General features: G+C 40.7%; 2 pseudogenes; both read right to left on the reverse strand.

Annotated features, from left to right (window-relative positions):
- Positions 1-6,459: 6,459 nt before the first annotated feature.
- LOC122751881 lies at positions 6,460-7,448 on the reverse strand (annotated as a pseudogene).
- Positions 7,449-17,258: 9,810 nt separating this feature from the next.
- On the reverse strand, positions 17,259-18,097 carry LOC122751870 (annotated as a pseudogene).
- Positions 18,098-25,862: the final 7,765 nt, after the last annotated feature.

The following is a 25,862-nucleotide window of genomic DNA, read 5'->3' on the forward strand; positions in this document are numbered from 1 at the left end:
CTCAGGACTGAATTTGCCCATCCTTGCAAGGATGTAATAAACCTGCCTTTGCTTGACTTGCTGGTCTCCTCGAGTTATTTTGGTAAACTGAGGCAGTTTGTCCCAAATAATTATATATTCCTCCATTGTGATCTTTCCCTTCTCGTTGATGTTTTCCTTTATAAAATAAGCATTTTGAGAGAGAAAATTTACGTCTAAAGGAATTCAAATCCAATGATTTGAGTTGAGACTACTCTAATTTATGCTTCAGTAGTACTTTTTCCAAGCAAGAAAGATTTCTAAAGGAAATAACCCTTCTTTTGTCAGCCCCCTTTGCAAGGCAGACCTGTGAACGTGTTACACTGACTGGGAACCAACTCAGAAAGAATGCACTACTATCAAGAAAGAGTCATCAGTTCCAAAGCAGTCAGGATAACTTCCTAAGAGACACACGAGAGGCCAGCGAACAACAGGTCAAACTGACTGGCACAGAAAGGAAAATCTACTGAGACATCTGCAAGAGTTTTTCTTTAACCTCTGCAGCTCAATGAGGATGACTGTGCAAACTTTAAAGAACAAATACGACCAAAAGAAGAAATGTGAGATGAGACTCCCAGTCCTCGTGCCTTTGCAGCAGTGAGAGGTACAAGGAGGTTTAATCTTGCTCTTATTTTAAAACGATTCAATGTACTGATTGATGTGGCTAATTGTTTTCCTTTTCTCTTTCTTCTCCCCTATTGTTTTAGAATAAAATCTGTGGGGATCTCTGAGAGGGAGGTGAGACATCAGCAGAAATTTTTGTGATTTTTTAAAGCTATCAAAATCTCTTTTAAAACAATGTTTTTCGGGGCAGCGAGGTGCCCCAATAGAGAACCAGCCCTGGACCCAGGAGTACCTGAGTTCAAATCTGGACTCTAACAGTTACTAGTGGTGTGACCCTGGGCAAGTCACTTAACCCCAATTGCCTCACCAAATAAAAATCAATCAATCAAACAAAAAAACAAAACAAAGAATAAAGTGGGGATCTCTGAGAGGGAGGTGAGACATCACCAGAAATTTTTGTGATTTTTTTAAAGCTTTTAAAATCTCTTTTAAAACAATGCTATTTCAACACTCCAGGCAAGAGGTAACGGTCAGGACCCTAAACCAAAAAAAGTAGTCTTCCTGTGATTTGAGAGAAAGGAGTAAAGGAAATAGAGGTAGAAGTGACAAGATTGGATAACTGATAGGTTGACATCTTGCTAAAAGTGAGGCAGAATTAAGAGACAGAGATGACTCTAAGTGCAAACAGTCGGGTGACTGGATAGAAGACAGTGTCCATAACAGAAGCAGCAAAGTTTTGGAGACTGACAGGTTTTGGGAAAAGAGAATTTGGAGATGTTGAGCAGGAGATGCACATTGATTGCCTGACTCATTCATTGGTTGTGTCGGGAAGTCAAGAGAAATGTTCTGGGATCTACAGATCTGGGAGTCTTCTGTAGAGAAATAATCATTCAGCCACAGAGAGCTCATGAAATGTGGAAGAAAAAGGGATTAGAAAGAGATGACATAAGGCAGAATGCTAGAGGACACCAAAGCTTGTTGAATGGTAAATAGTGAGAATTGCTAAGTCATTCACTGTTCTTGATATATATAGACATGTTTCTTTGTATGTATGCATGCATAATGAAGGCTTAGTCAACTTGTTATAGCATGGTCTCCAGAGACATCCAGTGACTAAAGTGAAAACAGCAACTCAAATGTTTTCTGGACTTTGAGGGAAAAGGTGACTTTTGGGTTCCTTTTTTTTTTTCCTTTGCTTCACAGGTTTTGTGTTTTGTTTTGTTTTCTGAACAGAGGACAGAACTCATTGATAGCCACACGTCTGATTTAGTGAAAAGGGCTCTTTGCACTCATTTGTAGAAGACAAGGGACACCTCTGATCCTCCTCAAGGGGTTATATGTGTACTTTTAATTCTTGATGGCTATATCTCAATTGGGATTGATCTGCCACCCAAACTAAACCACAAGTGGTCCCTCAATTCTATCTTTAGAAGGACATTCTCAGTCATTTTTCTATTGACCACTCCAAAAGTCTGAGTTGAAAATTACACTGAAATCTCAAGAACTGAAGCTCCCCAGAAGAGAGGCCACTGGACCCCAGAAGTCTACAGAAGCATTTTTAATGCCACACTCTTCGCTATTGCTGTCATCTCTGCTGAAGTAAATCAAGATTAGAACTCTTAAGACAGACAAGAAAACAAAGGAAAGCCACTGGGCAATATGCCCTGGGCTTGTACTTATTTAACTAGTTGATTCAAAACACGGGAAATTCTTTTTTCCCTGTCCTCTTCACCAAACACAACCCCTCCTTACCCCTCCAGTGAAAGGTCCTTTCAGATACAGAAAATTCTGTTTGTTAAATGGTGTCATTGCCCTCTTCACAATCCTTGTTTTGTTAGGGTTCTTCCAGTTGAGGAAGGGAGAGGCTCTTGCAATTACCTGAGGATGAGGTGAAGAAGGCCTGCATCAATTGATAACTGACTGGGTAGAAGAAAGGGCATATATAAGAGCAATGTTGTATGGGTGGAAATGACCAGGCTTGACAAGACATTGTATACATGGAGTGAGCATTCACAGAAGGCATGGGAGCTGACATGATGACCAAGGAAAATACTATGGAGGGAGAAGAGGGAACAGAAAAATGTTTTCGGAGTGGGACAAATCCACATTCGGTGGCATTGCCTGAATGTATGTAGCCTACAAAAGGAAAGTCAGATGGACTAATAAAACAAATAGGAGTTCCATGTGGAAGCAGTGTCACAAAATCTTAGAGAGGAAAGCCTATCCAAGAGAATAGGAGAATCATCAATGTCAAATTTTGTGGAGAGGTCAAGAAAGAGAAGACCTGAGAACAAGTCTTTAGATTTGGAGCAGATGTCATCGCCAACATGGAGGGGTTAATTTAGTGCAGTAGGAACTGACAGATTCGAAGAATGCAGAGCAGTATAGGTAAACATTTATGAACTGATGCAGAATGAGGGAAGGAGAATATTGGGTATAATCAAAATGAATTTAAATGAAAACAATACTGAAAGTTTGCCATTCTCTTTTTGTTGGGAAAATCCTAGCTTTAACCTCGAAAACAGAAAATCAAGTGCGGCTCTCTCCCCTTGGCAGAGAGGCTGTTGGCTACAGATGCAAATTGTTGTATGTTTGGGACAAACTGCCTCAGTTTACCCAAATAACTCGAGGAGACCACCAAGTCAAGCAGAGACAGGTTTACTGCATCCTCATGAGGACGGGCAAAACCCAATTACACATTGAAGTCTTGCAAAGATAGGCCCAATCCTCTAGGTTTTTATAATAATCTTGAAAAGGAACGTCCCCACATATACCTAGGGTGGGTGAGCTCACAATCTAACATTCAGTCCTGTCTCACCCAAGGTGCGTGCCCAGCTCGTGATCCATGTATGGAGACATGTCCAAGAACAAAGGGGAGAAGGGGAAGGGGTACAAGTCTGAGGAATGTCAAAGAAAGAGGGAGGCAGAAATCACTCCCTTATCAGACTGCAATCAATGCATGACAGGGACTGGGGTTTTGACATGTGAGAGGGGAGTAAGCCAACTATTCGGAGGCATGATTTTTATTACAGGCCATAAACTAAGGTGTGGCTGACTTGTGGGAACTAAGGAAAAGTAAAGTAAATAGTGCTAATTGGTGGAACTGTGACAAGGAATAAAACTTACTGGGGGACTGGATATGTTCCAGACCCCATCCCCAAAGTTTACAGAACTGACCCAAGTCCATTATCTCAACAATAAAACTTAAAGGAGACAGTGAGAATTTAACAAGCAAATAACTTTAAGGCAAAGGGAGAGACTAGCTGGGAGGGCTAGGTATCTTTCATACTCCATCCTCAGAGTTGAATCTGACCCAAATCCATAATTATCCCATAGACTGTACATTCTGTAGTATGCAGTTATGTTTGCAGGCTTTACTGAACAGTTTGTTCATTTTTTTTAATATACATGTATGCATGTGTATGCATGTATACATGTGTGCATACATGTGCATCTTTGTATTAGAGAGAACTGGTCAAAGGTGAAATTATGTTTGAATCTGTGAATTGCTGCCATATAAAGACATACTATATCAAAAAACTTTATAAACCCCCTCCCACAATATAATTGATGTGATGAGTTTCACAATGTTTATTAGTGTTTCAATGTGTTGTTTAAAAATCTAAATGGGGGTTCAATGTGTCCCTCCCAGTTTTGGGGGATTCAGAGACCCCTGGAAAGACTTGTGTGAGCTGAGGTAGAGTCAGTGCTCAGAAGCAGGAGGACAATTTCTGCTCTGACACCAACACAGTCAAGGATAAGAGCTGGGGAAGCCTCCAGGCCTCTGCTCCAGGCCTGTCCTGAAAAGACTCAAGTGTGAAGGGGTCTTCCTTGACCTTCAGCTGCTACAAGGGACAGCTTGGCCCAAAGCAACTGAGAAGTGGGGAGAACTTGTGTGTACGGGGACGTGCACTAGGCATGAACAAAGAGAGCAAAGACATGATGCCCATGGGATAGGGACTAATGAAGGAGCTGGTGGTGCTTCTCAGTCACTTGTAATGAGGGAGGACCTACATCTGCATGCTTGTGGACTCACGGATGGGGGAGCACAGGGTGGGAAAGAAGGAGAGAAAACAGAACCCAACACTATCAATAAAAATGTTTATTACACCAAAGATAAAATTCAAGCATAAAAATTAGCTATCTAGGAGGAGTTCAGAGAAAGCTGGAAGGTCTTGCGTGGGCTGATGATGAGTGAGATGAGCAGAACCAGAAGAACATTGTACACAGTATCATCAACATTGAGTGTTGATCTACTGTGAAGGACTATATTCTTCTCACCAATGCAATGGTACAGAAGAGCTCCAGGGAACTCATGATAGAAGAGGATCTCCAAATCCAGGGGAAAAAAAAACAACAAAAAACTGTGGAGTAGATGCTGAATGAACCATATTATTTCTTTTGGTTTTGGTGCTGATGTTTTTCTACTTTGAGCTTTTTTCATAGCTCTGATTTTTCTCTTATAACATGACTAATGAAGAAATATGTTTAATGTTATTATGTGTGTATATATATATAACCTATATCAGATTACCTGCTGTCTAGGGGAGGGGGGAGGGAGGGGAGGGAGGGAGAAAAATCTGAAATTGGAAAGTTTGTATAAACAAAAGTTGAGAACTATCTTTATATGTAATGGAAAAAAATAAAATGCTTTATTAATTTTTTAAAAATTAGCTATCTAATGAAATTCAGAATCTTTTAGAGATCTGACAATCATATGTTGTCCAGTTTTTACATATGAATCTCAAATACAGTCAAAACAGAAAATTAGAAGCTCTTCCTTCTACTTGTTCTCCTTCTTCTTCCAATTCTTTCTTCTACTACTGCTGCTTCTTCTTCTTCTTCTTCTTCTTCTTCTTCTTCTTCTTTTCTCCTTATGACTATTATTATTTTTCTGGACATTATTTCATTCCCTCTCTTGTCAGGGGAGATTCCACATCAGAATTTCAGAGTCCTAGTTATGCATTGAACTGCAACACAAACACAAACGCAAAGCAAAGCTGTCCGATTAACCTCCGTTGTCATAACTGCTAAGAAAAGTGAATGACACTTTAAGGCATTGGTGAAGGAGTACAGAGGTTATGCCCATATGGCCTTCCTTAAGACAGGACTGATACCATTGTGATATTGTCTAAGAAAACGATTCCTAACCTAGTTTCATAAATCTTTGTATTATTTACCTCATTATCTCCCCCGCCCCCATGCCATTAGGAGAAATGGAAGCATCTGCCTCAGCTAGCTGCTAAGAGATATCGAGGCCAAATCCCATACTCTGTTCATCCTATGGCATCTGAGATGATTACAGGAAGCTGCCACCAAAGAAAAGGGAAGAAACTCTCTATATGGTAAGGGAGGATAAGTCATGGCCAAACTTCATGACAGTTGCAGGCAACGGTGGTGCAGACCGGCAGGTGTGCCGGGTTAGGCTCAAAGTAAGCTTGGTGGGGTGTGTCCACTCCATGTGTCCTCCCGGGGAAGTTAAATCAGCACAGTAGTACCTGGGCCCTTGCCAAAGTCCTTCTCCCAGTCTTTCCCAGGACACTCTACCGCCTGCTCATGGTCAGACTCAGGAAGATATCGATTCCTGGTCCCACAAGGACAGAAAGAGTATGTTCCAATAATCAAAGCCTCACATGGATTTCAGGGACGAGGATAATGATGATGACCAAAATGGTGAATTGGTTTCTTGACTCAGGATACAGCGACAACACACAATCCCCAAGAATACCACAGCTATGTCATTATTATCACAGAAAAATAAAGGACAAATGGGAATTCTTCGTTTGTTTGCTTGGAGGGGAGAGGTGAGGTAGAAGAGGGCATGAGTAAAGGGTTATGGGGTGTGGAATACAGAAGGTATCCATAGGTCTTGTCCACTTAGTTTTTATACTGAAAGGATTGTTCTGTCTCATTGAGGAGACAGGTATGGATAAGGGCCTCTGTCACTGAGTAAGGGTCACAGTGGGCAGAGGGGCAGGAATCTTCAAAGTAGCCCTTCTTGTCCTGCCCAACCATCCTGCTCATTCAGATGCTGGTGCCATGGTTGGCTATGCCAGCAGAGAACTCCTTGGTGTTGGATGGCTCATGGAAACCTGTCAGGGGATGGGCATCATCCTGACCCCCTTTGGGGTCTTAGGCTCGGATGTGATACTTGTGTTGCTTACTTTGTCTCTAGATGGCTTCTTCAATAAACTTTAGACCATCCTCTTCTGGCCTTGCCTTGCTGCTGAAGTCAGGAGGGCAGCCAGTTCCATTCGACTTTCCAGGGATTGGCTTGGGATCGAACGTCCCACTCATTCCAGAACCTTCACACACTCGGTGGAGGATGAAGTGACAATCCAGAGGTGATTCCCCATTTCTATCCCTTCACACAGTCCTATCTGGAACTCCCACTGAGCGGGCATTAAGTCACTTTTGACTCCAGCCAATAGGCAAGTACTGTAAGGGGCTTCTGCTCTATCTCTTCCGTAGGCATGATCAGCTCCCACTCCACAGTAAGAGGGACCCTGGGGCCCAGGAAACCACTGGAAGGACAACCAAAAGGGCGTCCATCTGTTCCCAGGAGAGTGTACACTTGCTCCATTCCAAACAAGGGTTTCTGGTTGGTAACCATATCCATTATCCTTTTAAAGGTATGCCTCAAAGTGGTCATCTCTGCAGGCTTGTAGTTGCCTTCAGACTGAAAAGTGCTGGAGCCATTAAAATCCCATTCAGGTAGTTCATCAATGCTCTTTGGTTCACTGTCTAGGGTGTGAGTTCTACAGAGCAGTCCCTCGCCAGTACAATCAATCCAAATGTACATGGTTCAGGTACATCGGCTTGATATTTTGGTTCAAGAGAGAGCTGGCTGAGGTGGCCATGTTGGAAGCTGTCCTAGGCCTCGAAGGGTACAGAAAGAGTCAAAGTCGAAGGTGTGGGCAGATCTTTCTGTAGGCTGGCAGGCAGGTGGGAAGGTTGGCAGCTCTAGCTGAGGGTGCTGGAGGTGGCTGTGGTTGTAGCCAGGACAGCAACTACCATTCTCAGCGACTTCCAGATCTCATTGGAAAGAAAATGGAAAGAGTTATTTTCAACTTGTATATTGAATATACAAATGAAACTTCTTAAGCATTCTCTTGGGATGAAATCACAATTTTCATCAGGATAAATGTTCTAGAGAGGATCCTCTCCTGGAAATGTCACTGAGAAAGATAATGTGCAAACACAGTAGTAATAATTTATTGCAAAGATTAACTACCTCCAGAAGAGATTTTATATATATATATATATGGGGTGTGTGTGTGTGTGTGTGTGTGTGTGTGTGTGTGTATACATGTAGACAGACTTTACCATTTATACTATCTATAAGGCAGGGGAAGAATTACGTATTATGAGCAATAAGAATTCTGTCAGGAGCAGATCAGCAGAAAAATGGCCCAGAGCAGAGAGTCAGAGCCCTGATTACATGTTTCAGATGTGGGCGACCTCGACATTTGTAGAGGGAGTGTCCTGAGAAACAGCAGGTTTAATAGACACCAGGGCTTCCCGATACCCCATAACAGAAATACCCAAACTGTCTTGACAAAAGAAGAAGAAAGGGAAATTCATTTCCTAGTTTGAGTAAGAGACAGGACTGAGAGATTGTGGCAGGAGAGGTTGTAGAATTGTAAATTACTCAGAATTTGAATTAGGCCATTGGAATGTGGATTCGCTGTAGCTTCAGGTAAACAAAGGAAAAAGTGAATGTGACAAATTTGCTCTTACAGAATACCTGAAGTTTGTGATAGGTAGATTAAAGAACAAAACCCCCTGGGTCTACCCTTAAAATGTACAAATGGGGTCCTTTAGTGAAGTATTGGCTAAGCTGCCAGTTTGCTAGTTTCAGATGGTTTAAGTATGCTGAGAAGGCACAGTGAAGTTTGATTAAGTGAGAAGGAGGAATGAATGGTTAGGAAGCTGTTTGCTGGCCTACATGGTCTGCCCTGTCTGCATTGACTGTGACCAGGGGTATGAGAGTGAATAGTTGGGATTTTTGAGAAGGAAAGAAGGAAAGAGAAGAGAGGGAAAGAAAGAAGAAAGAAAAGAAAGCCCCCCCCCCCCGCCCCCCCTCGGCTTTCCCCTTTTTCTGCTGTGGGGGAGGAGAGAGCAAACGCCTAGTGTATATCTGTCTTGAGATCTACTTGTAATGGAGTAGCTTAAAATCAGGAGTTATTTATAGTGTGTAAAAGTTTCAAGGAAAAATACTTTTTTTGTGTGTGCGGTCTCTAATCATTGAACCACACTGCCTAAGTTCAGTTTTTGGCTTGGAATATAGGATAGCCATCAAACTATTTCTAGGGGCTAAGAATATCTCAGAGTAAAAGGTGGAGGCATATCTAATTTAGGAAACCCTCTTTGAGATTTGTTGCTTCGCAAGTGGTTAAGAAATATGCTTTTGATGTGCACAAAGGTTGTTTAAAAATGATTAGAATTGACTAGAAATAATAAAGTAAATTGACCTATTGGAACTTCAAGTTGTGGTATATGAATGCAATGGAATACTATTGTGCTGTAAGAAACGATGAGAAGGAGGAGTTCAGAGAAACCTGGAGGGTCTTGCGTGGGCTGATGATGAGTGAGATGAGCAGAACCAGAAGAAAACTGTACACATTATCATCAACATTGTGTGTTGATCTACTGTGATGGACTATATTCTTCTCACCAATGCAATGGTACAGAAGGCTTCCAGGAACTCATGATAAAAGAGGATCTCCAAATCCAGAAAAAAAAAAAAAAAGAACTGTGGAGTATATATGCTGAATGAACCATACTATTTCTTTTGTCTTGGGTGCTATTGTTTTTCTGTTTTGAGGTTTTTGTCGTTGCTCTGATTTTTCTCTTATAACATGACTAATGCAGAAATATGTTTAATGTTATTTATATATATATATATATATATATATATATATATAAAACCTATATCAGATTACATGCTGTCTAGGGGAGGGGGAAGGGAGGGAGAAAATTCTGAAAATGGAAGACTTGTATAAATAAAAGTGGAGAACTATCTTCCCATGTAATGGGGAAAAAAATAAAATATTAAAAAAAAAAAGAATTGACAGGTAATAACAAGGTAAATTAGCCTATTGGAACTTCTTGAACCAGTCTAAATCAGGATTAAAAAAGGAAATCTTAAAAAAAAAAAAAGAAAATTATATATGTCTAAATTTCTGTTTGGAATCTAGAAAGAAAAAGTTTTGTTTGATTATTTGCTAAAACTACCCTAAAAACTGGCTAGGTTAAGGAAGAGGCAGAAGAGCAGGGGGAATATTGCTGCTCTGGCATTTTCTTTCAGACTGCTTGCAGGGTTGAATGTGTCTTTAAAATATTCCTTTAAACCAGCAAAAGAAAAGTTTGTGTTATTAGGGAATCAAGAAGGGTAATTGAATTTCATTGGGCTGTCTACTGAAGAAACTTTAGGGATCATAAAAACTATGTTCTGCCATTTAAGAAATTCTTTTGTAGTGGAACAATTTAAGGAAAAAAAACAGGAAAATAGTGCTTAGATTAAGTGGTTATGGGATGCATTATTACTAAAATGAAATTGTCGACGAGGTTTTATATGATAACATTCAGGAAACAAATTCAAGTTTAATTTAATTAATTCTGATTTAATTCTAAGTGAAATATATACTGTTCTATTTGTATAATTTTAAACCAACTACCTCAAGTTGATTTGTAACATGTAAAGGAAAAGGGCCCAACAGTTTAATAGCTTATTGTATTAGAGATATGGTCAGATTTGGATTCTCTAAATTCCTTTGGGTTATGAATTTACTTGAATGTGATCATGGTTTTCTGTGAAGTGGGCATAGTAAGAATATTCTCAGCTGTATACTAAGGTTTTAAGATCTAACAGACCCTCAGTAAAGTACAATAATTTGCTTTTTGTCCTAAAAGTTAGAAGTTTATTCAGATCTCTTTGTGAAACATAATTTGGTATTAGAGGGGGATGAGATTTGAAATCCTTAGCGCAGTCTCTTATCTTGAAGGACAGGAGGAAAAGAAAGTCAGAGGTAAAGACTTGGTCTGACTAAAAAGAACTTCTGGGTTATTTTAAGTTGTATTGGGATCTGGGATACTGTAATTTGAAATAGCAACAACAACAACAAAAACAATAATGAGAGAATTTTTGAAGGGGCCTAGTATAATTTGTGATTATAATTGGAATGAGTTAATTGAGTATTTCCTTTTTGGTTTAGAAGAAGCTGAAATTCCTCCCCACTGCAAACACTTTAGATGAGAGAGAAGGGGAGCAGAGATAAAGTTAAACTTTCCTCAATACAATGCTGGGAAATTCCAATCTTAAAGGTTTCTTTCTGAAGTTGAGGATTGAATAAGAGAGCTATATTTAGCATTTGAAAGTATTTTATGTCATGAAGGGTTGGGGAATATTCCTTCTCACATAAGGATAATTTTAAGCTATTTCTTAAGGAGGGAAAAAGAAGATATTTCCAGAATATAATGTGTAACATGTGTAATTTAGAATGTTTTCTATCTTATTTGTAAGCCAATTTGTTGCAATGGCAATTTAAAATTGATAACTATCATGTCCAAATCTACTGTGAGTTGTGAAATTTTATTAATGAATAGAAAAAGCTTTTTGGAACCCACACATTCTCCCTATAATACACCCATACTTCCAGTCAGGTGAACCGGTAGAACATCCAGGCTTGTACGAGGTTTGAGGGAAATTAATAAGATTGTACTCCCCTCACACCCTGTGGTACAGAAAGCCTTCCATCTCCTTGTTGATACTGACAAAGGAATAGTATTGTGAGTTTGGGCCCCGGTTTGGGGAGGACAAAAGAGGCCGGTGGTCTTTTTATCTAAAACCCTGGACCCAGTAGTCCAGGGATGGCCAAGATGCATGCAGGCAGTCTCAGCCACGGCAGTTCTAGTGGAAGAAAGTAGGAAATTCACTTTTGGGGGAGGGTTAATCATTAGTGCCCCCCACACACACCAGGTGTGGGCCATCCTGAGTCAGAGGGCTGGGTGATGGCTGATAGCAGAGCCCTACTTCCCCTTGACTTGGTTGGAATCCTGAGTAGAGGAACAAAAGAGGAGCAAGCTTCGGCAAAACAAATCGGGGCAGTGTGGAAGGAAGACAAAGGCTGGGAGATGTCAGACGGGAGAGTGGTATTGTCTGCTCCTATTATGAGACAGATTTTTCAACAGTTATACCAAAGGAGTCACTGGGAAGTACAGGGTACGTGTGATGTGGTATTAAGGAATTGGATGTGCAAAGGGATGTATACTCTTGATTGACAGTCATTTGGGACCTGCTTAGTGCGCAGGAAACAAATAGACAAAGTGGAAGCTTGTTATTGCAACATTGAATCAACTGGTTATTGAATTAATATTAGAACATCTAAATAACGAGTAAGCTATGAGAAAGATCTTGCTGTTTTGATCTGAATTTCTTGGTGCTAAGCAACAGTGAAATTGGTGCCTGAACTTGTCATGTATGACATGGTAATGAACAATAGTAATTTATAAGCTATCTTATATCACCTTAATGGGGAATCTGAAGTTTTACTCATGTCGTTACTTAATTGGAATCAGAACCTATGTAGAAACACATGCAAACTAGTTGTCACTTTAAAGATGTTCCCATTGCTTAAGGGAATTCTGAGGACAGGATCTTATGTTTAACCTCTAACCCCACTTTACTATGTGCTATTGTGTGGGACATTTTCTAGTTTGTTCCCAGTATGCAATTTGGGATTGCTTATACTCATTGCAACCATTGCTTGTTATTGAGCATCTCAGAGCAGATTGATTTGTGTAGTGCTAAGCTATGGATGAAAAGAAAAACCTATTTAAGTACAAGTGTTGTTAATACTCGTTATCTAGGATATGTCATCCTTGAGAAGTGAATTCACTTTCAGTGCTGATTATTGTGATTTGCTATTTAAGAAGTTATAAGACTATAAATCATTATTGCTCTGAGTCTGACTCCAGTTATGACTATCAAGGAATGGTGAACCATATGATCCATGATACCAGCAACCCTATAGGGGTTTTTACACATGTACACTGCAAGTGGAGTTCTCTTGGGAAAGGATGGGAGACCGAGTGTTTGGCAAAGACTGAGGTAGGTGTCTCCTGACTCGGTTTCCCCAAATATTACCTATGGAATGTAAACTTTCCCACCTGGCTGATGTTAAGTCTGGCATATTGCATTGGCTGTCTACAAAACTTCTACTGGGAGTTGGGAAGTACCTTTCCCCAGAGCTTTGTTCTTTTTCTTTTATGGCAAGTTCCTATCATCATTTCACTTGATAGGCATGAACACAATATTGTCTCTTCATCCCTAGATTGATACTGTGACATCTGGGTGAGATGCAGGATTAAGATTCAAGCTATTTGGCTGAGAAATTCTAGTCCCTTTCAGAATCTAAACAGCTAGAATGTATAAGCATTTATTCTTGTCATCTGTCTGTTAAAACTGAACCAGAAACATATGAAGTCTGTTTCAAGAAAATAGAGAAGGGTAAATTGTAGAATGTTTTGTTATAGCTATGGAGAGGTCAACTATAAATTTATTGTGTAATGTAGAAATAATATCTGTCTGTAAAGTATGTCCTGTAATATACATATGGTTTATTATGGACAACTTATTTGACATGCACTGTTTTGAAATTAATTCATTAAATGTCATCCTAAGTCTTTTATTAGAATTGAAGTTCACTTGGTAAATCTTATGGGAGTTAATTTGTGGTCATCTTCTAACAAAGGTATGTTGTAACTTAAGTTTTATGTGAGGATTAGATCTTAAACAATTGAGTGTAAACTTTTGGAGAAATGAAGTGAAATGGATATATATGTAATTTGGAAAGATTTAAGGGTTTTTCCTTCAGTGGTATTTTGAAACATTTAGATTGCATGTAGCAAGGTAGTGGTAACCCTTTCATCTGTTGTTAATAATGTCTGTCAGATACAGAACTAGGTAAAGCTTCGAACAGCAGGGGGCATTTGTAACACCTCTCACTGGATGAAGGACATTTGTGAACGGTTTTTCGCTCCTGATGCAGGATCCTGGGGTTCCTGGATTCACTCTTTTAGTTTGCCCCTTTTCCCTATCATTGTCCTTTTTAACTTTTGGTCTTTGTCTCTGAGCTCTTGAGAGTTTGTTTTATCTAGGTTCAAGGCTTTCGATTTTATGGTAGTAATTCCAGCCTCTATACCTCTTCACCATCTGGACCAGGTCTGCAAGGATTTCTGCTCCTTGTATTGCAAGCTCTACACACACATTCAGCTGAAGCAGTTACAGAAGAAGAGATCTTTGCCCTCTTTTCCCTTAGCTATTGGAAGAAGGGGTGGGGAAATGTCGTGGTAGCCTGGTGGGCCTGAGTCTAGTTGGGGATGCTCAGACCTAGAAGGGGTCAATTAGAGATTTCTCTTTCCTTGGATAAAGATGGGAAACAGTTGTATCTGCTATTAAAACTTGCTTTGTAAAAGGTTCAAATAGGGGCACCTGAGGTCAAAGATGAAAATTCCTAAGTGAATGGACACTGGGAGCACATCACTGAAATTATAAAGAGACTTTAAATCATGTTTGTTGTTATAATATTGGTAGTTATTGATAACAGTTCTTTGTGTTATATGTGTTGATTGTTATAGAATATTTCAAGGAACAAAACCAGTCTTGAGAGGACACTATTGGATTTGTGACAAAAACTGCTTACACGTCTTCCCAAGAATTGGACAAGTATATGGTGTATTGGGATAATTAATTAGACCCCAATTTACCTCCTGAAAGATACCTATGGGACAGGATTAGGTGTTCAGTTGTAATTTTTGGAGTTCCCCTTATACTTGTCCCTGTTTAGTCCCCTGCTTTATAGGTTTGATACAACGTGCAGTTCAACAGATGCAGCCGACGGCGACCTAGCAGTTCACTGAGAAAAGAGCAAAGACCCTGATTCTGAAACCTCACAAAGGAGAGACTGGTGATGAGTTGTACTTGGACTGGCGGACTGAAATCCTGTATGGCTGAAGGGCTCAACGACAGTGACCCAAATCCAGAATACGCTCTCTGAGCATAAAAGAAAAAGAGGGAATTGTATGGAATAATTATGGATTTGAGGCAGAATAAACTCTAAGGATGGATTCTGAAAGATACCTAGCCCCCCACCCCCCAGAATAACTAGCCTCTAGCTTTGCCTAAAAGGTAATTGCTTGTTAAATTCTCACTGTCTCCTTTAAGTTTTATCGATGAGATAATGGACTTGGGTAAGTTCTGTGAATTTTGAGGGTGGGTTCTGGAAGATATCCAGTCCCCCAGTAAGTCTGATTCCTTGTCCCAGTTCTACCAATTAGCACTATTTACTTTACCTCTGCTTAGTTTCCACACGTCAGCTACACCTTAGTTTATGGCCTGTAATAAAAAATCATGCCACAGAATAGTCGGTTTACTCCCCTCTCACGTGTCAAAATCCCAGTCCCTGTCATTTTTTGAATATACATATGTGTGTGTATATGCATGTATGCACGTATACATGTGCATCTTTGTATTACAGAGAACTGGTCAAAGGTGAAATTATGTTTGAATCTGTGAATTGCTTCCGTATAAAGACATACTATATCAAAAAACTTTATAAACCCCTCTCCCACAATATAATTGATGTGATGAGTTTCACAATGTTTATTAGTGTTTCAATGTGTTGTTTAAAAATCTAAATGGGGGTTCAATGTGTCCCTCCCAGTTTGGGGGGATTCAGAGACCCCTGGAAAGACTTGTGTGAGCTGAGGTAGAGTCAGTGCTCAGAAGCAGGAGGACAATTTCTGCTCTGACACCAACACAGTCAAGGATAAGAGCTGGGGAAGCCTCCAGGCCTCTGCTCCAGGCCTGTCCTGAAAAGACTCAAGTGTGAAGGGGTCTTCCTTGACCTTCAGCTGCTACAAGGGACAGCTTGGCCCAAAGCAACTGAGAAGTGGGGAGAACTTGTGTGTACGGGGACGCGCACTAGGCATGAACAAAGAGAGCAATGACATGATGCCCATGGGATAGGGACTAATGAGGGAGGTGGTGGTGCTTCTCAGTCACTTGTAATGAGGGAGGACCTACATCTGCATGCTTGTGGACTCACGGATGGGGGAGCACAGGGTGGGAAAGAAGGAGAGAAAACAGAACCCAACACTATCAATAAAAATGTTTATTACACCAAAGTTAAAATTCAAATTTAAAAATTAGCTATCTAATGAAATTCAGAATCTTTTAGAGATTTGACAATTAGAGGTTGTCCAGTTTTTACATAAGAATCCCAGATACAGGCAAAACAGAAAATTAGAAGCTCTTCTTCCTTCTACTTCTTCTTCCTCTTCTTCTTCTTTCAATTCTTTCTTCTACTGCTTCTTCTTCTTCTTCTTCTTCTTCTTCTTCTTCTTCTTCTCCTTCTTATGAGGATTATTATTTTTCTGGACATTATTTCATTCCCTCTCTTGTCAGGGGAGATTCAACTTCAAAATTTCAGAATCCTAGTTATGGGTTGAACTGCAACACAATCACGAACTCAAAACAAAGCTGCCTGATTGACCTCTGTTGTCGTAACTGCTAAGAAAAGTGGATGTCCCTTTAAGGCATCGGTAAAGGAGTGAAGAGGTTGTGCCCATATGGCCTTCTTTAAGACAGGACTGAGACCATTGTGATATTGTCTAAGAAAATGATTCCTAACGTAGTTTCATCATTCTTTGTATCGTTTGCCTCATTGTCCACCCCCATGCCATTAGGAGAAATGGAAGCATCTGCCTCAGCTAGCTGCTAAGAGATATCGAGGCCAAATCCCATACTCTGTTCATCCTATGGCATCTGAGATGATTACAGGAAGCTGCCACCAAAGAAGAGGGAAGTAACTCTCTACACTGTAAGGGAGGATAAGTCATGGCCAAACTTCATGACAGTTGCAGGCAACGGTGGTGCAGACCGGCAGCTGTGCCGGGTTAGGCTCAAAGTAAGCTCGGTGGGGTGTGTCCACTCCACGTGTCCTCCTGGGGAAGTTAAATCAGCAGAATCGTACCTGGGCCCTTGCCAAAGTCCTTCTCCCAGCCTTTCCCAGGACACTCTACCACCTGCTCATGGTCAGACTCAGGACAATATCGATTCCTAGTCCCACAAGGACTGAAAGAGTATGTTCCAATAATCAAAGCCTCACATGGATTTCAGGGACGAGGATAATGATGATGAACAAAATGGTGAATTGGTTTCTTGACTCAGGATACAGCGACAACATATAATCCCCAGGAATACCACAGCTATGTTATTATTATCACAGAAAAATAAAGGACAAATGGGAATTCTTTGTTTGTTTGCTTGGAGGGGAGAGGTGAGGTGGAAGAGAGAGGGCATGAGAAAAGGGTTATGGGGTGGAGGATACAGAAGGTGTCTGTAGGTCTAGTCTACTTAGGTTTTATACTGAAAAGATTCTTCTCCTGTCTCATTGAGGAGACAGGTATGGACAAGCGCCTCTGTCACTGAGTAAGGGTCACAGTGGGCAGAGGGGTGGCGATCTTCAAAGCAGCCCTTCTTGTCCTGCCCAACCATCCTGGTTATTCAGGTGCTGGTGCCATGGTTGGCTACTCTAGCAGAGAATTCGTTGGTATTGGATGCCTCATAAACCTGTCAGGCGATGGGCATCATCCCGACCCCCTTTGGGGTCTTAGGCTCGGATGTGATACTTGTGTTGCTTACTTAGTCTCTCGATGGCTTCTTCAACAACCTTTAGACCATCCTCTTCTGGCCTGGCCTTGCTGCTGAAGTCAGGAGGGCAGCCAGTTCCATTCGACTTTCCAGGGATTGGCTTGGGATCGAACGTCCCACTCATTCCAGAACCTTCACACACTCGGTGGAGGATGAAGCGACAATGCAGAGGTGATCCCCCATTTCTATCCCTTCACACGGTCCTATCTGGAACTCCCACTGAGCAGGCATTAAGTCAGCATCTGTCCCCCCACTTTTGACTCCAGTCGATAGGCAAGTACTGTAAGGAGCTTCTGCTCTATCTCTTCCATAGGCGTGACCAGCTCCCACGCCACAGTAAGAGGGACCCTGGGGCCCAGGAAACTACTGGAAGGACAACCAAAAGGGCGTCCATCTGTTCCCATGAGAGTATACTCTTGCTCCATTCCAAACCAGGGTTTCCGGTTGGTCACCATATCCATTATCCTTTTAAAGGTATGCCTCAAAGTGGTCGTCTCTGCAGGCTTGCAGTTATTTGTGAAAACTTCACAAAGAAGCAGTCTGTTGGGGTCCCCTCTGAAGGGGACTCAGAACAGAGCAGCAGGAATAAGGTCCATATCATTGTTAGAGCCTTCAGACCGAAAAGTGCTGGAGCCATCAAAATCCCATTCAGGTAGTTCATCAATGCTCTTTGGTTCACTGTCTAGGGTGCGGGTTCTACAGAGCAGTCCCTCACCAGTACAATCAATCCAAATGTACATGGTTCAGGTACATCGGCTTGATATTTTGGTTCAAGAGAGAGCTGGCTGAGGTGGCCATGTTGGAAGCTGCCCTGGGCCTCGAAGGGTACAGAAAGAGTCAATGTCGAAGGTGTAGGCAGATCTTTCTGCAGGCTGGCAGGCAGGTGGCAAGGTTGGCAGCTCTAGCCGGGGGTGGTGGTGGTGGCTGTGGCTGCAGCCAGGAGAGCAACTTCCATTCTCAGCGACTTCCAGATCTCATTGAAAAGAAAATGGAAAGAGTTATTTTCAACTTGATGAGTCAGCTATAGTCTCTAATATTTCAAATATTGAATATACAAATGAAACTTCTTTGGCATCCTCTGGGGATGAAATCACAATTTTCATCAGTACAACTGTTCTAGAGAGGAGCCTCTCCTGGAAATGTCACTAAGAAAGAAAATGTGCAAACACAGTACTAATAATTAATTGCAAAGATTAATTACCTCCAGAAGAGATTATGTATATACATGTAGACAGACTTCACCATTTATACTATCTATACAGCAGGGGAAGAATTGCATATTTTAAGCAATAAGAATAAGATGATGAAATTACTGCTCTTGTAATGGAATCATTTCTGCAATTGACCATTAGCAAAAAGCAAGTCAGCATTTTGAAAAAGAACTAATTGACTTCTATGTTAATTGCCATTAAAATGGGAGATGGAGGGAAAAGAAAAAGGATGAACCTGGCTTGACTGTGTATTAAGTAATAATAGGTTGAAAGAGTCCATTCTAGGGGGCACCTAGGTGGCTCAGTGGATAAAGCACCGGCCCTGGGTTCAGGAGGACTTGAGTTCAAATCTGGCCTCAGACACTTGACACTTACTAGCTGTGTGACCCTGCAAGTTACTTAACCTCCTCTGGCAAAAATAAATAAATAAATAATAAAAAATAAAAAATAAATAAAAAGAGTCCATCTGCCTAAATAAAAGGGGGCAAAATCATCAGACTTAGTCATGAAGCCTCATATGGCAAGCAACTTGCTTCCTTTCTGTAAAACTGGGCATAGAGTAAAAGACAGGGCCCTAAACAACATTTCCCAGATAAGCAATTTCCTCCTGAGGGGCAGTTTCAGGAGCCTCTAAACTCTGAGAAAAACCCATGTTGTGAATTAAAATGTGGGCAGCTTTGGAAATGACAGGAGGAGGACGCAGGGCCACTTTGTCCTTCTAGCCAGGATTGTCAGTTTTGTAGACACCCACTCCGGAAGGCACCGATTTTACAGAAAGATCAGGGAATATTCAGAGTGGCTGCCCAGCTGGACTTTACAGGGATAAAACCTCCTCTCTTGATCACTTCCCACTCACTCATTGCACCACGCTCCATTTGGTCAGTAGCCAGGGAAGATAGAGGACTAATAATTTCTACATCTCCAAACTGAAAATATATTAAGTTTTTTTACTTCTGCAATTCCAGAAAGAAACAAAGCAAGAGGTCTCAAGATTCCAGAATGAGGGTGAGAGATCTTTATGTAATCATTTAAGACTGGAAATAAAATTTCTCTTTCATGAACTTTGTTTTCTAATCGAGAGAACCCAGTGGTAATTGCTGTTCAAAAAATTCAAAGCGTTAACATTCTTTAATTTGAAATGGTACCATCTGGCTTTAATTGTTCTGATCAATGTATGTCTGAGCATTGCCCGGGATTCTAAAGGTTAACTAGTCTAAGAAAGGAAAGCTCAGGATGGATTCAGCCAGAATATTTATATTCATGCTCTGAAAATTACTGATTTATGTCAACACTAATCCTGAGTTGCTTTTTTCTTCCGATTTGTCATGATGAGGAAAAAGAAAAATATAGCATTATGGAAAAAAACACACTTTCCATCAGGGAGGTAAAAAAAATTGATTAAACCTTGATATCCCATATTTTAAAGATCACAGGGAAAAAAACCCACACACATTTTGATTACTTCCGAATGAATAGAATTTTGAGATTATCCCATGATTAACCTGTTGGCAAAGTCCTATTGATTTTGGAGCGGGGAGGTTGGGGGTCTGGGAGAATGAATCATATATTGTTATTGTGTGGTTATATCTTTTCATTTTCCATTCACCACGTTTTATAACATAAATTCTTAGAAGCCCCTTGCAATTCAGCTGTATGAACTAGAAAGCCCCTATGGAGGGTGACCTTCAGTGGGCTTTTGGTCTGCTGAAGCAGCCACTGGCCATGGAGAAGCAAATGTTTGGAATAAAACTCCATGCCCATCTCAGAGAACAAAATACGCACATTCTCCAGTGCCCCATTCTGAGACAGTCAGATGTCTATAGCTTGAAGTTTCTGGAAACTGCAAAGTCAAGAAAGGGAGACTGTGATTAGTTGTTCACAGGTTATAAAATCTTAGAAGCTCATGTTAGAGGTGGATCCACGTGGCCCTTACAAGAACAACTTAAGCATATTAAATAGTTCTAATTAATTCATTCAGATTTATTCACTGGTTCATTTGTCAATTCTGCACCTTCTGTGGATTAAATTCTGTTTTACCGTTTGATTTGTGAAGCTTACATTTGAAAAGGTGTAGTCTAGTACTTTGGACTCAACAAGGAAATAAAATTTTATCCTCCCAATAAAGGAAGGGAAGAATAGACTTAAAATGCTGGAATGGCATACAATCAGGAGATTCTAGAATACCAGAGGTCAAAGAAACCTTAAAGATCTTTTGGCTCAAGCTTCTCATTTCAGGTACTCTTTCATTAAGTCTTTTTACCTCCCTTTTCCTTTTCCTGACTTGATGCTAAGGTGTCAGGACAAGAAAGGGAGATGCTACTGAAAAGAATCGAATATCATACAATCTACAAACCATAGAATGTCAGACATGGAAAGGCTCTTAGAGGTCATTTGCTCTAAGGCCTGCATTGAACAGTCAACTTTTCTAAGACTGCTTATCAACCTCACATCTCACAATCACTCCATGGTAATTATGACACATAAACCAACCCACCACCACAGAAGCTTACCTGTCTATTTTTCTAGCCCACAACCCAGCTTACAAAGAGACTGACCATAGAGGGGATAGGATGGGAAAACGGCCCTATTGAAATCGACAGCAAAAATTCATTAGGATGAAAGTTTACCTCAGGCTAGCTTTGTGTCCCTATTGGAGACACACGCGATCTCTTCATGAGGCTTCTGAAATCCAAAGGGAACAAAAGAGGACCCATTTTAATAAACAGTTAAGGCTGCATGGTAGAACCTGAGTCGAATTTATAATGTCATTGAACCAAGGAACTTTATCTGCTGTAAGTCCTCTATTTTTAGCAAGAAAGGGAAACATGTACATTAAAAATGTGTGTTCCTTTGTGTTCATGCATGTGGGCAAATGACTAAGGAATTCTTTTATGTTTGGGCACATTCACCAATGATTTCTTTCTCCCCCTTCATAAATTCTTTGATAATCACGCCAGAGTTGGAGGCACTTGATACTGTCCCAATCACTTTCTGATGTTTTATTCCTGCCCACAGTCACAGGAGCGTGTCTGCTGGCCCAGTCACACTATGGCTTGGCAGAAGAGAGTAATGCCACACTTTGAGATGTTGGGTGTTATTCTAGTCCTACTTCCTGATATTTAAGATGAGGAAATTAAGTCTGTAGAATTTGAAATCCTCTTGCCAATAGCCAAACAGTTACATTGGAAGAGGTATGTCTGAACCCAGCTATTCTGCCTGCCCACACTCAGAACTCTAGCTGAAAATCTGAGGACAGGACTCCAAGAAAGAGAGTAAAGAAAAAAGATGGTGACTATACAATGAAAACCCATCTACAAGACAGGTCTTACCGTAAAGAAGGAAATCCCCAGCATCCGCAAGTGGCCTCTTCAACCAGTGATTCCGAAGGTTCATATTTTTCATCATCATCTAAAAATAAGAAGAATTCAGTGAGGAAAACACTGAAAATTACCCCAATGATTAGCAAAGGTTAACAGTAACTCGTCCTTCAGTCATATAAGCACAAGTGTAGCACGTGTGGTGTACTATCAAGAGCTCTGTATTAAAGGTCAAGAATATCAAGGGAATTAATGAAAAAATGGAAAGGATACAGCAGTAAACATCTAAACTTATATGAATCGATACTGAATGAAATGAGCAGAACCCAGTTTACATTGCACACAGTATCAACAATATTTTTTGATGGGCAACTGTGATCAACTTAATTCTGCTCAGCAATACAATGATCAGAGGCAATGCCAAAAGATTTATGATGGAAAAGGCTCTCCACATTCCGAAAAAGATCTATGGAGTCTGAATGCAGAGTGAAGCTTAATATTTTCACTCTTGCCGTTGCTTTTTGTTACTGTTCTTGTTTATTACTTCTTACCTATTTTTGTTTTGTTCTGATTAACGTGGAAATATGTTTAACAGGACAATAAAATATAACCTACATCCAATTGCTTTCTAGCCTCAGGACTGGGGAGAGAAGGGAGGCTGGGAGAGAAATCGGAAACTCAAAAAATATCTTTACATATAATGGAGAAAAATAAAATTATTTTTTAAAAGAGCATAAGCACATTATTAGGAGCCAGGAGCCTGGGAGTCTCCACTCCATGCCTGAAGAATCTCTCTGTGCCTCCTTCTTTGCACTTATAGATGACAGCAGGTTTGAAAAGATGACCTCCAAGGTTCCTTCTTATACTACCACTATGTGACCACTTTCAAGGATTTCAGAAAAGAAAACAGTGATTCCTCCATGAAAGTATTTCCTTCAGCCAACCCCTAACTTAACAAGGTCCTCTTGCTGGTATTTTCATAAACAGCACAAAAGACTACCAAGCAAAGGAGGTGATTATCTACACGGAGGTCATTCTTGACCCACGTGCCTGATTTGCTAGACAAAATCCAGATACAAGGCAATTCTAAATTAACTCTGTCACCACTCCTAATATCTCTGATATTTCTCTTCTGTTCCCTCAGGCTGATCTTCAGCTACCCAGTTTTTTTATTGAATGTCCTATGAACGGAAGCCATGATCATTCAATCTTACATGAACTGCATACGTTCTTCCACAGCATTTGAATTTCTGATAGTTGTACCACTTCCTCATTGCTGCATCTTTTATTCTTTTTTTCTTGCACTTTTTCATCTTTGACCTGAAAATTTTTGAATGAGATTTTCACAACTTAGATTCTTGAATCTGAAATATACCCCTCCCCCATTCACTCTACTCCCTGCTCCTCAGTAAAAACGATACTACTTATTCAGACACAATCTGTTTACATGCAAGTTGCCTGTCTAGCTAATATGGCCTTGATCCAACTTCAAAGACATGGTTACTCTACCTTTCAGGAAGATGTAATTCTATTTTTAATGGAAAAGATGAACATCAACCATGGAAAGAAAAGTATTGAATGACCTCAGTGTTGTGTAATTGTACAAAGAGAAATGACCAGGAGGAGATGACTTCCAGCTGGGAGTATATATCAGGGAGAGTCCATGAAGGAAGGACAAGGTTTGCAGAGGGAGAGAGGAGAGACCTGACATTCCACGGGGAGAGCTGCATGTGGAGGTTGGAGAGTGTGGCAGTACAAGGGGCATTTGGCAAAGGCAAGTAAGGCGAGCTGATTGCGCTATTAGGATTTCAGAGTGGCATCATGAAGAGTAATTCTAGAAAATTCCTGTTGGGGGTCAGTCTGTGGAAAGCCTAGAATCTGCATTTCATTTCCCTAGACAACAGGGATGCGTTGCCACTTTTTGAACTGGGGATTGGCTATGACCTTAGTATTCACGGAACCCTTTCTGGTATAATAGCAGAACAATTCACTGTCAGCACTCTTTGAGAAATCCTGCAGAATTACCAAAAGTCTGGATAACTGGAGATGTTCCCATTTCCCTAAGGGTCCATGTAGTTTTCAACTCTAGAAATTCAAACCAGCATAAATTTTGAAAATTATCTTGAAATGGATGGCAAGTGAACTATTGAGGAGGAAAACCATGATCAGCAAGAACCAACATGAGCTATCTGAAGATAACCCATACAAAAATCATTTATCACTACCTTCTCGCCTCATAATAATTCTCTTTTTTTCTCCTTCCTTAATACTTTCATTTATACCATCAAATTCACAGTCCCCAAATCCATAGTTGTTAATGTTTTCTTTCCATGTTCTTCCTACCCCATTGCCTTGACTTCATTAGGTCCACTGCCTATGTACATTTTAGTACAAGAACTATGAAATAAAACTTAATTATCCTTAGGCTCAAGCGTCCCATTCCACAGAAATCTGTCATTCAGTCACTTCACCTCCTTTTTTCCCTTTCCTGATTGATGCCAAGGTGCCAGGATAAGAAAGGGAGATGCTGCTGGAAAGCTTAAAATGTCATACAATCTACAAACCATAGAGTATCAGACATGGAAAGGCTCTTATCAGTGGTTTGCTCTAAGGCCTGCATTGAAGAGTCAACTTTTGTAAGACTGGGTATCAAACTCACATATCACACGCACTCCTTGGTAATTATGACACAGAAGCTGAGCCACCACATAAGTTTGTGTGTCTGTTTTCCTGGCTCACAATCCATGTTATAAAGAGACTGACCATAGAGAGAATGGGAAAATGGCCATATTTACATCGACAGCAAAAGTTCATTCACATAAAGTTTACCTCAGGATAGCCCTGTGTCCCTATCGGAGACACACGCGATCTCTTCAGGAGGCTTCTGAAATCCAAAGGGAACAAGAGAGGACCCATTTTGATAACCAGTTAAGGCTGCATGGTAGAAACTGAGTCAAATGTTATAGTATCATTGAACCAAGGAACTTGATCTGCCGTAAGTCCTCTTTGTCTAGCCAGATGGGGAAACATGCACTTTAAAAAAGTACGTCCCCTTGTGTGCATGCATGTGGGAAAATGACTAAGGAATTCTGTTCTGTTTGGGGGCATTGCCTGAAGATTTCTTTCTCCCCCTTGGTAAGGTCATAGATATTGACCCCAGAGTTGGAAGGCACTTGAAATTGTCCCAAGCACTTGCTGCTGTTTCATTCCTGCCCACAGTCACAGGAGGGTGTCTGCTCGTCCTCCCACTGTGGCTTGGCAGAAGAGAGGAATGCCACCCTTTGAGATGTTGGGTGTCATTCTAGTCCTACTCCCTGATGTTTAAGATGAGGAAATTAAGTCTAAAGGATTTGGAAGCCTCTTGACTATGGGCAAACAGGAAAAATTGCAAGGTTTGAACCCAGCTCTTCTGCCTGCCCACACTCAGAACTCTAGGTGAATGTCTGTGGACAGGACTCTAAGAAAAAGAGAAAGGAAAAAAAGATGGTGGCTATAAATTAAAACCCAGGAGGACTAAACCATAGTATTCAGTTCCTTTTTAGTTATCCATCTACAAGACAGGTGTTACCTTAAAGAAGGGAATCCCCAGCATCTGCAAGTGGCCTCTTCAATGGATGATCCGGAAGGTCCGTATCTTTCATCATCATTACCTAGAAATAAGAACAATTAGGTGAGGAAAACACTGAAAATTACCCCACTGTTTAGCAAAGGAGAACAGCAACTTGTCGTTCACTCACATAAGCACAAGTGTAGTACGGGTGGTGTGGTATCATGACCTCTGTATTAAACGTCAAGAATATCGAGGGAATTAATTAAAAAAAAAACGCAAAGGAAGGTGTCCCCGCTGTACCAGTTCTACATTATAAGGTAGCAACCATCTAAACTATTTGGTACTGGCTAAGAAAGAGAGAGGAGGATCAGTGGAATAGGTTAGGCACACAAAACCCAGCAATAAATAAATATAGCACTCTTCTGTTTGATAAACCCAAAGACTAGCCTCCAGGATCAAAATTCATTATATGACAAAAACTGCTA

This window comes from Dromiciops gliroides, chromosome 3 (genome assembly GCF_019393635.1).
Source record: "Dromiciops gliroides isolate mDroGli1 chromosome 3, mDroGli1.pri, whole genome shotgun sequence".
NCBI classification, from domain to species: Eukaryota; Metazoa; Chordata; class Mammalia; order Microbiotheria; family Microbiotheriidae; genus Dromiciops; species Dromiciops gliroides.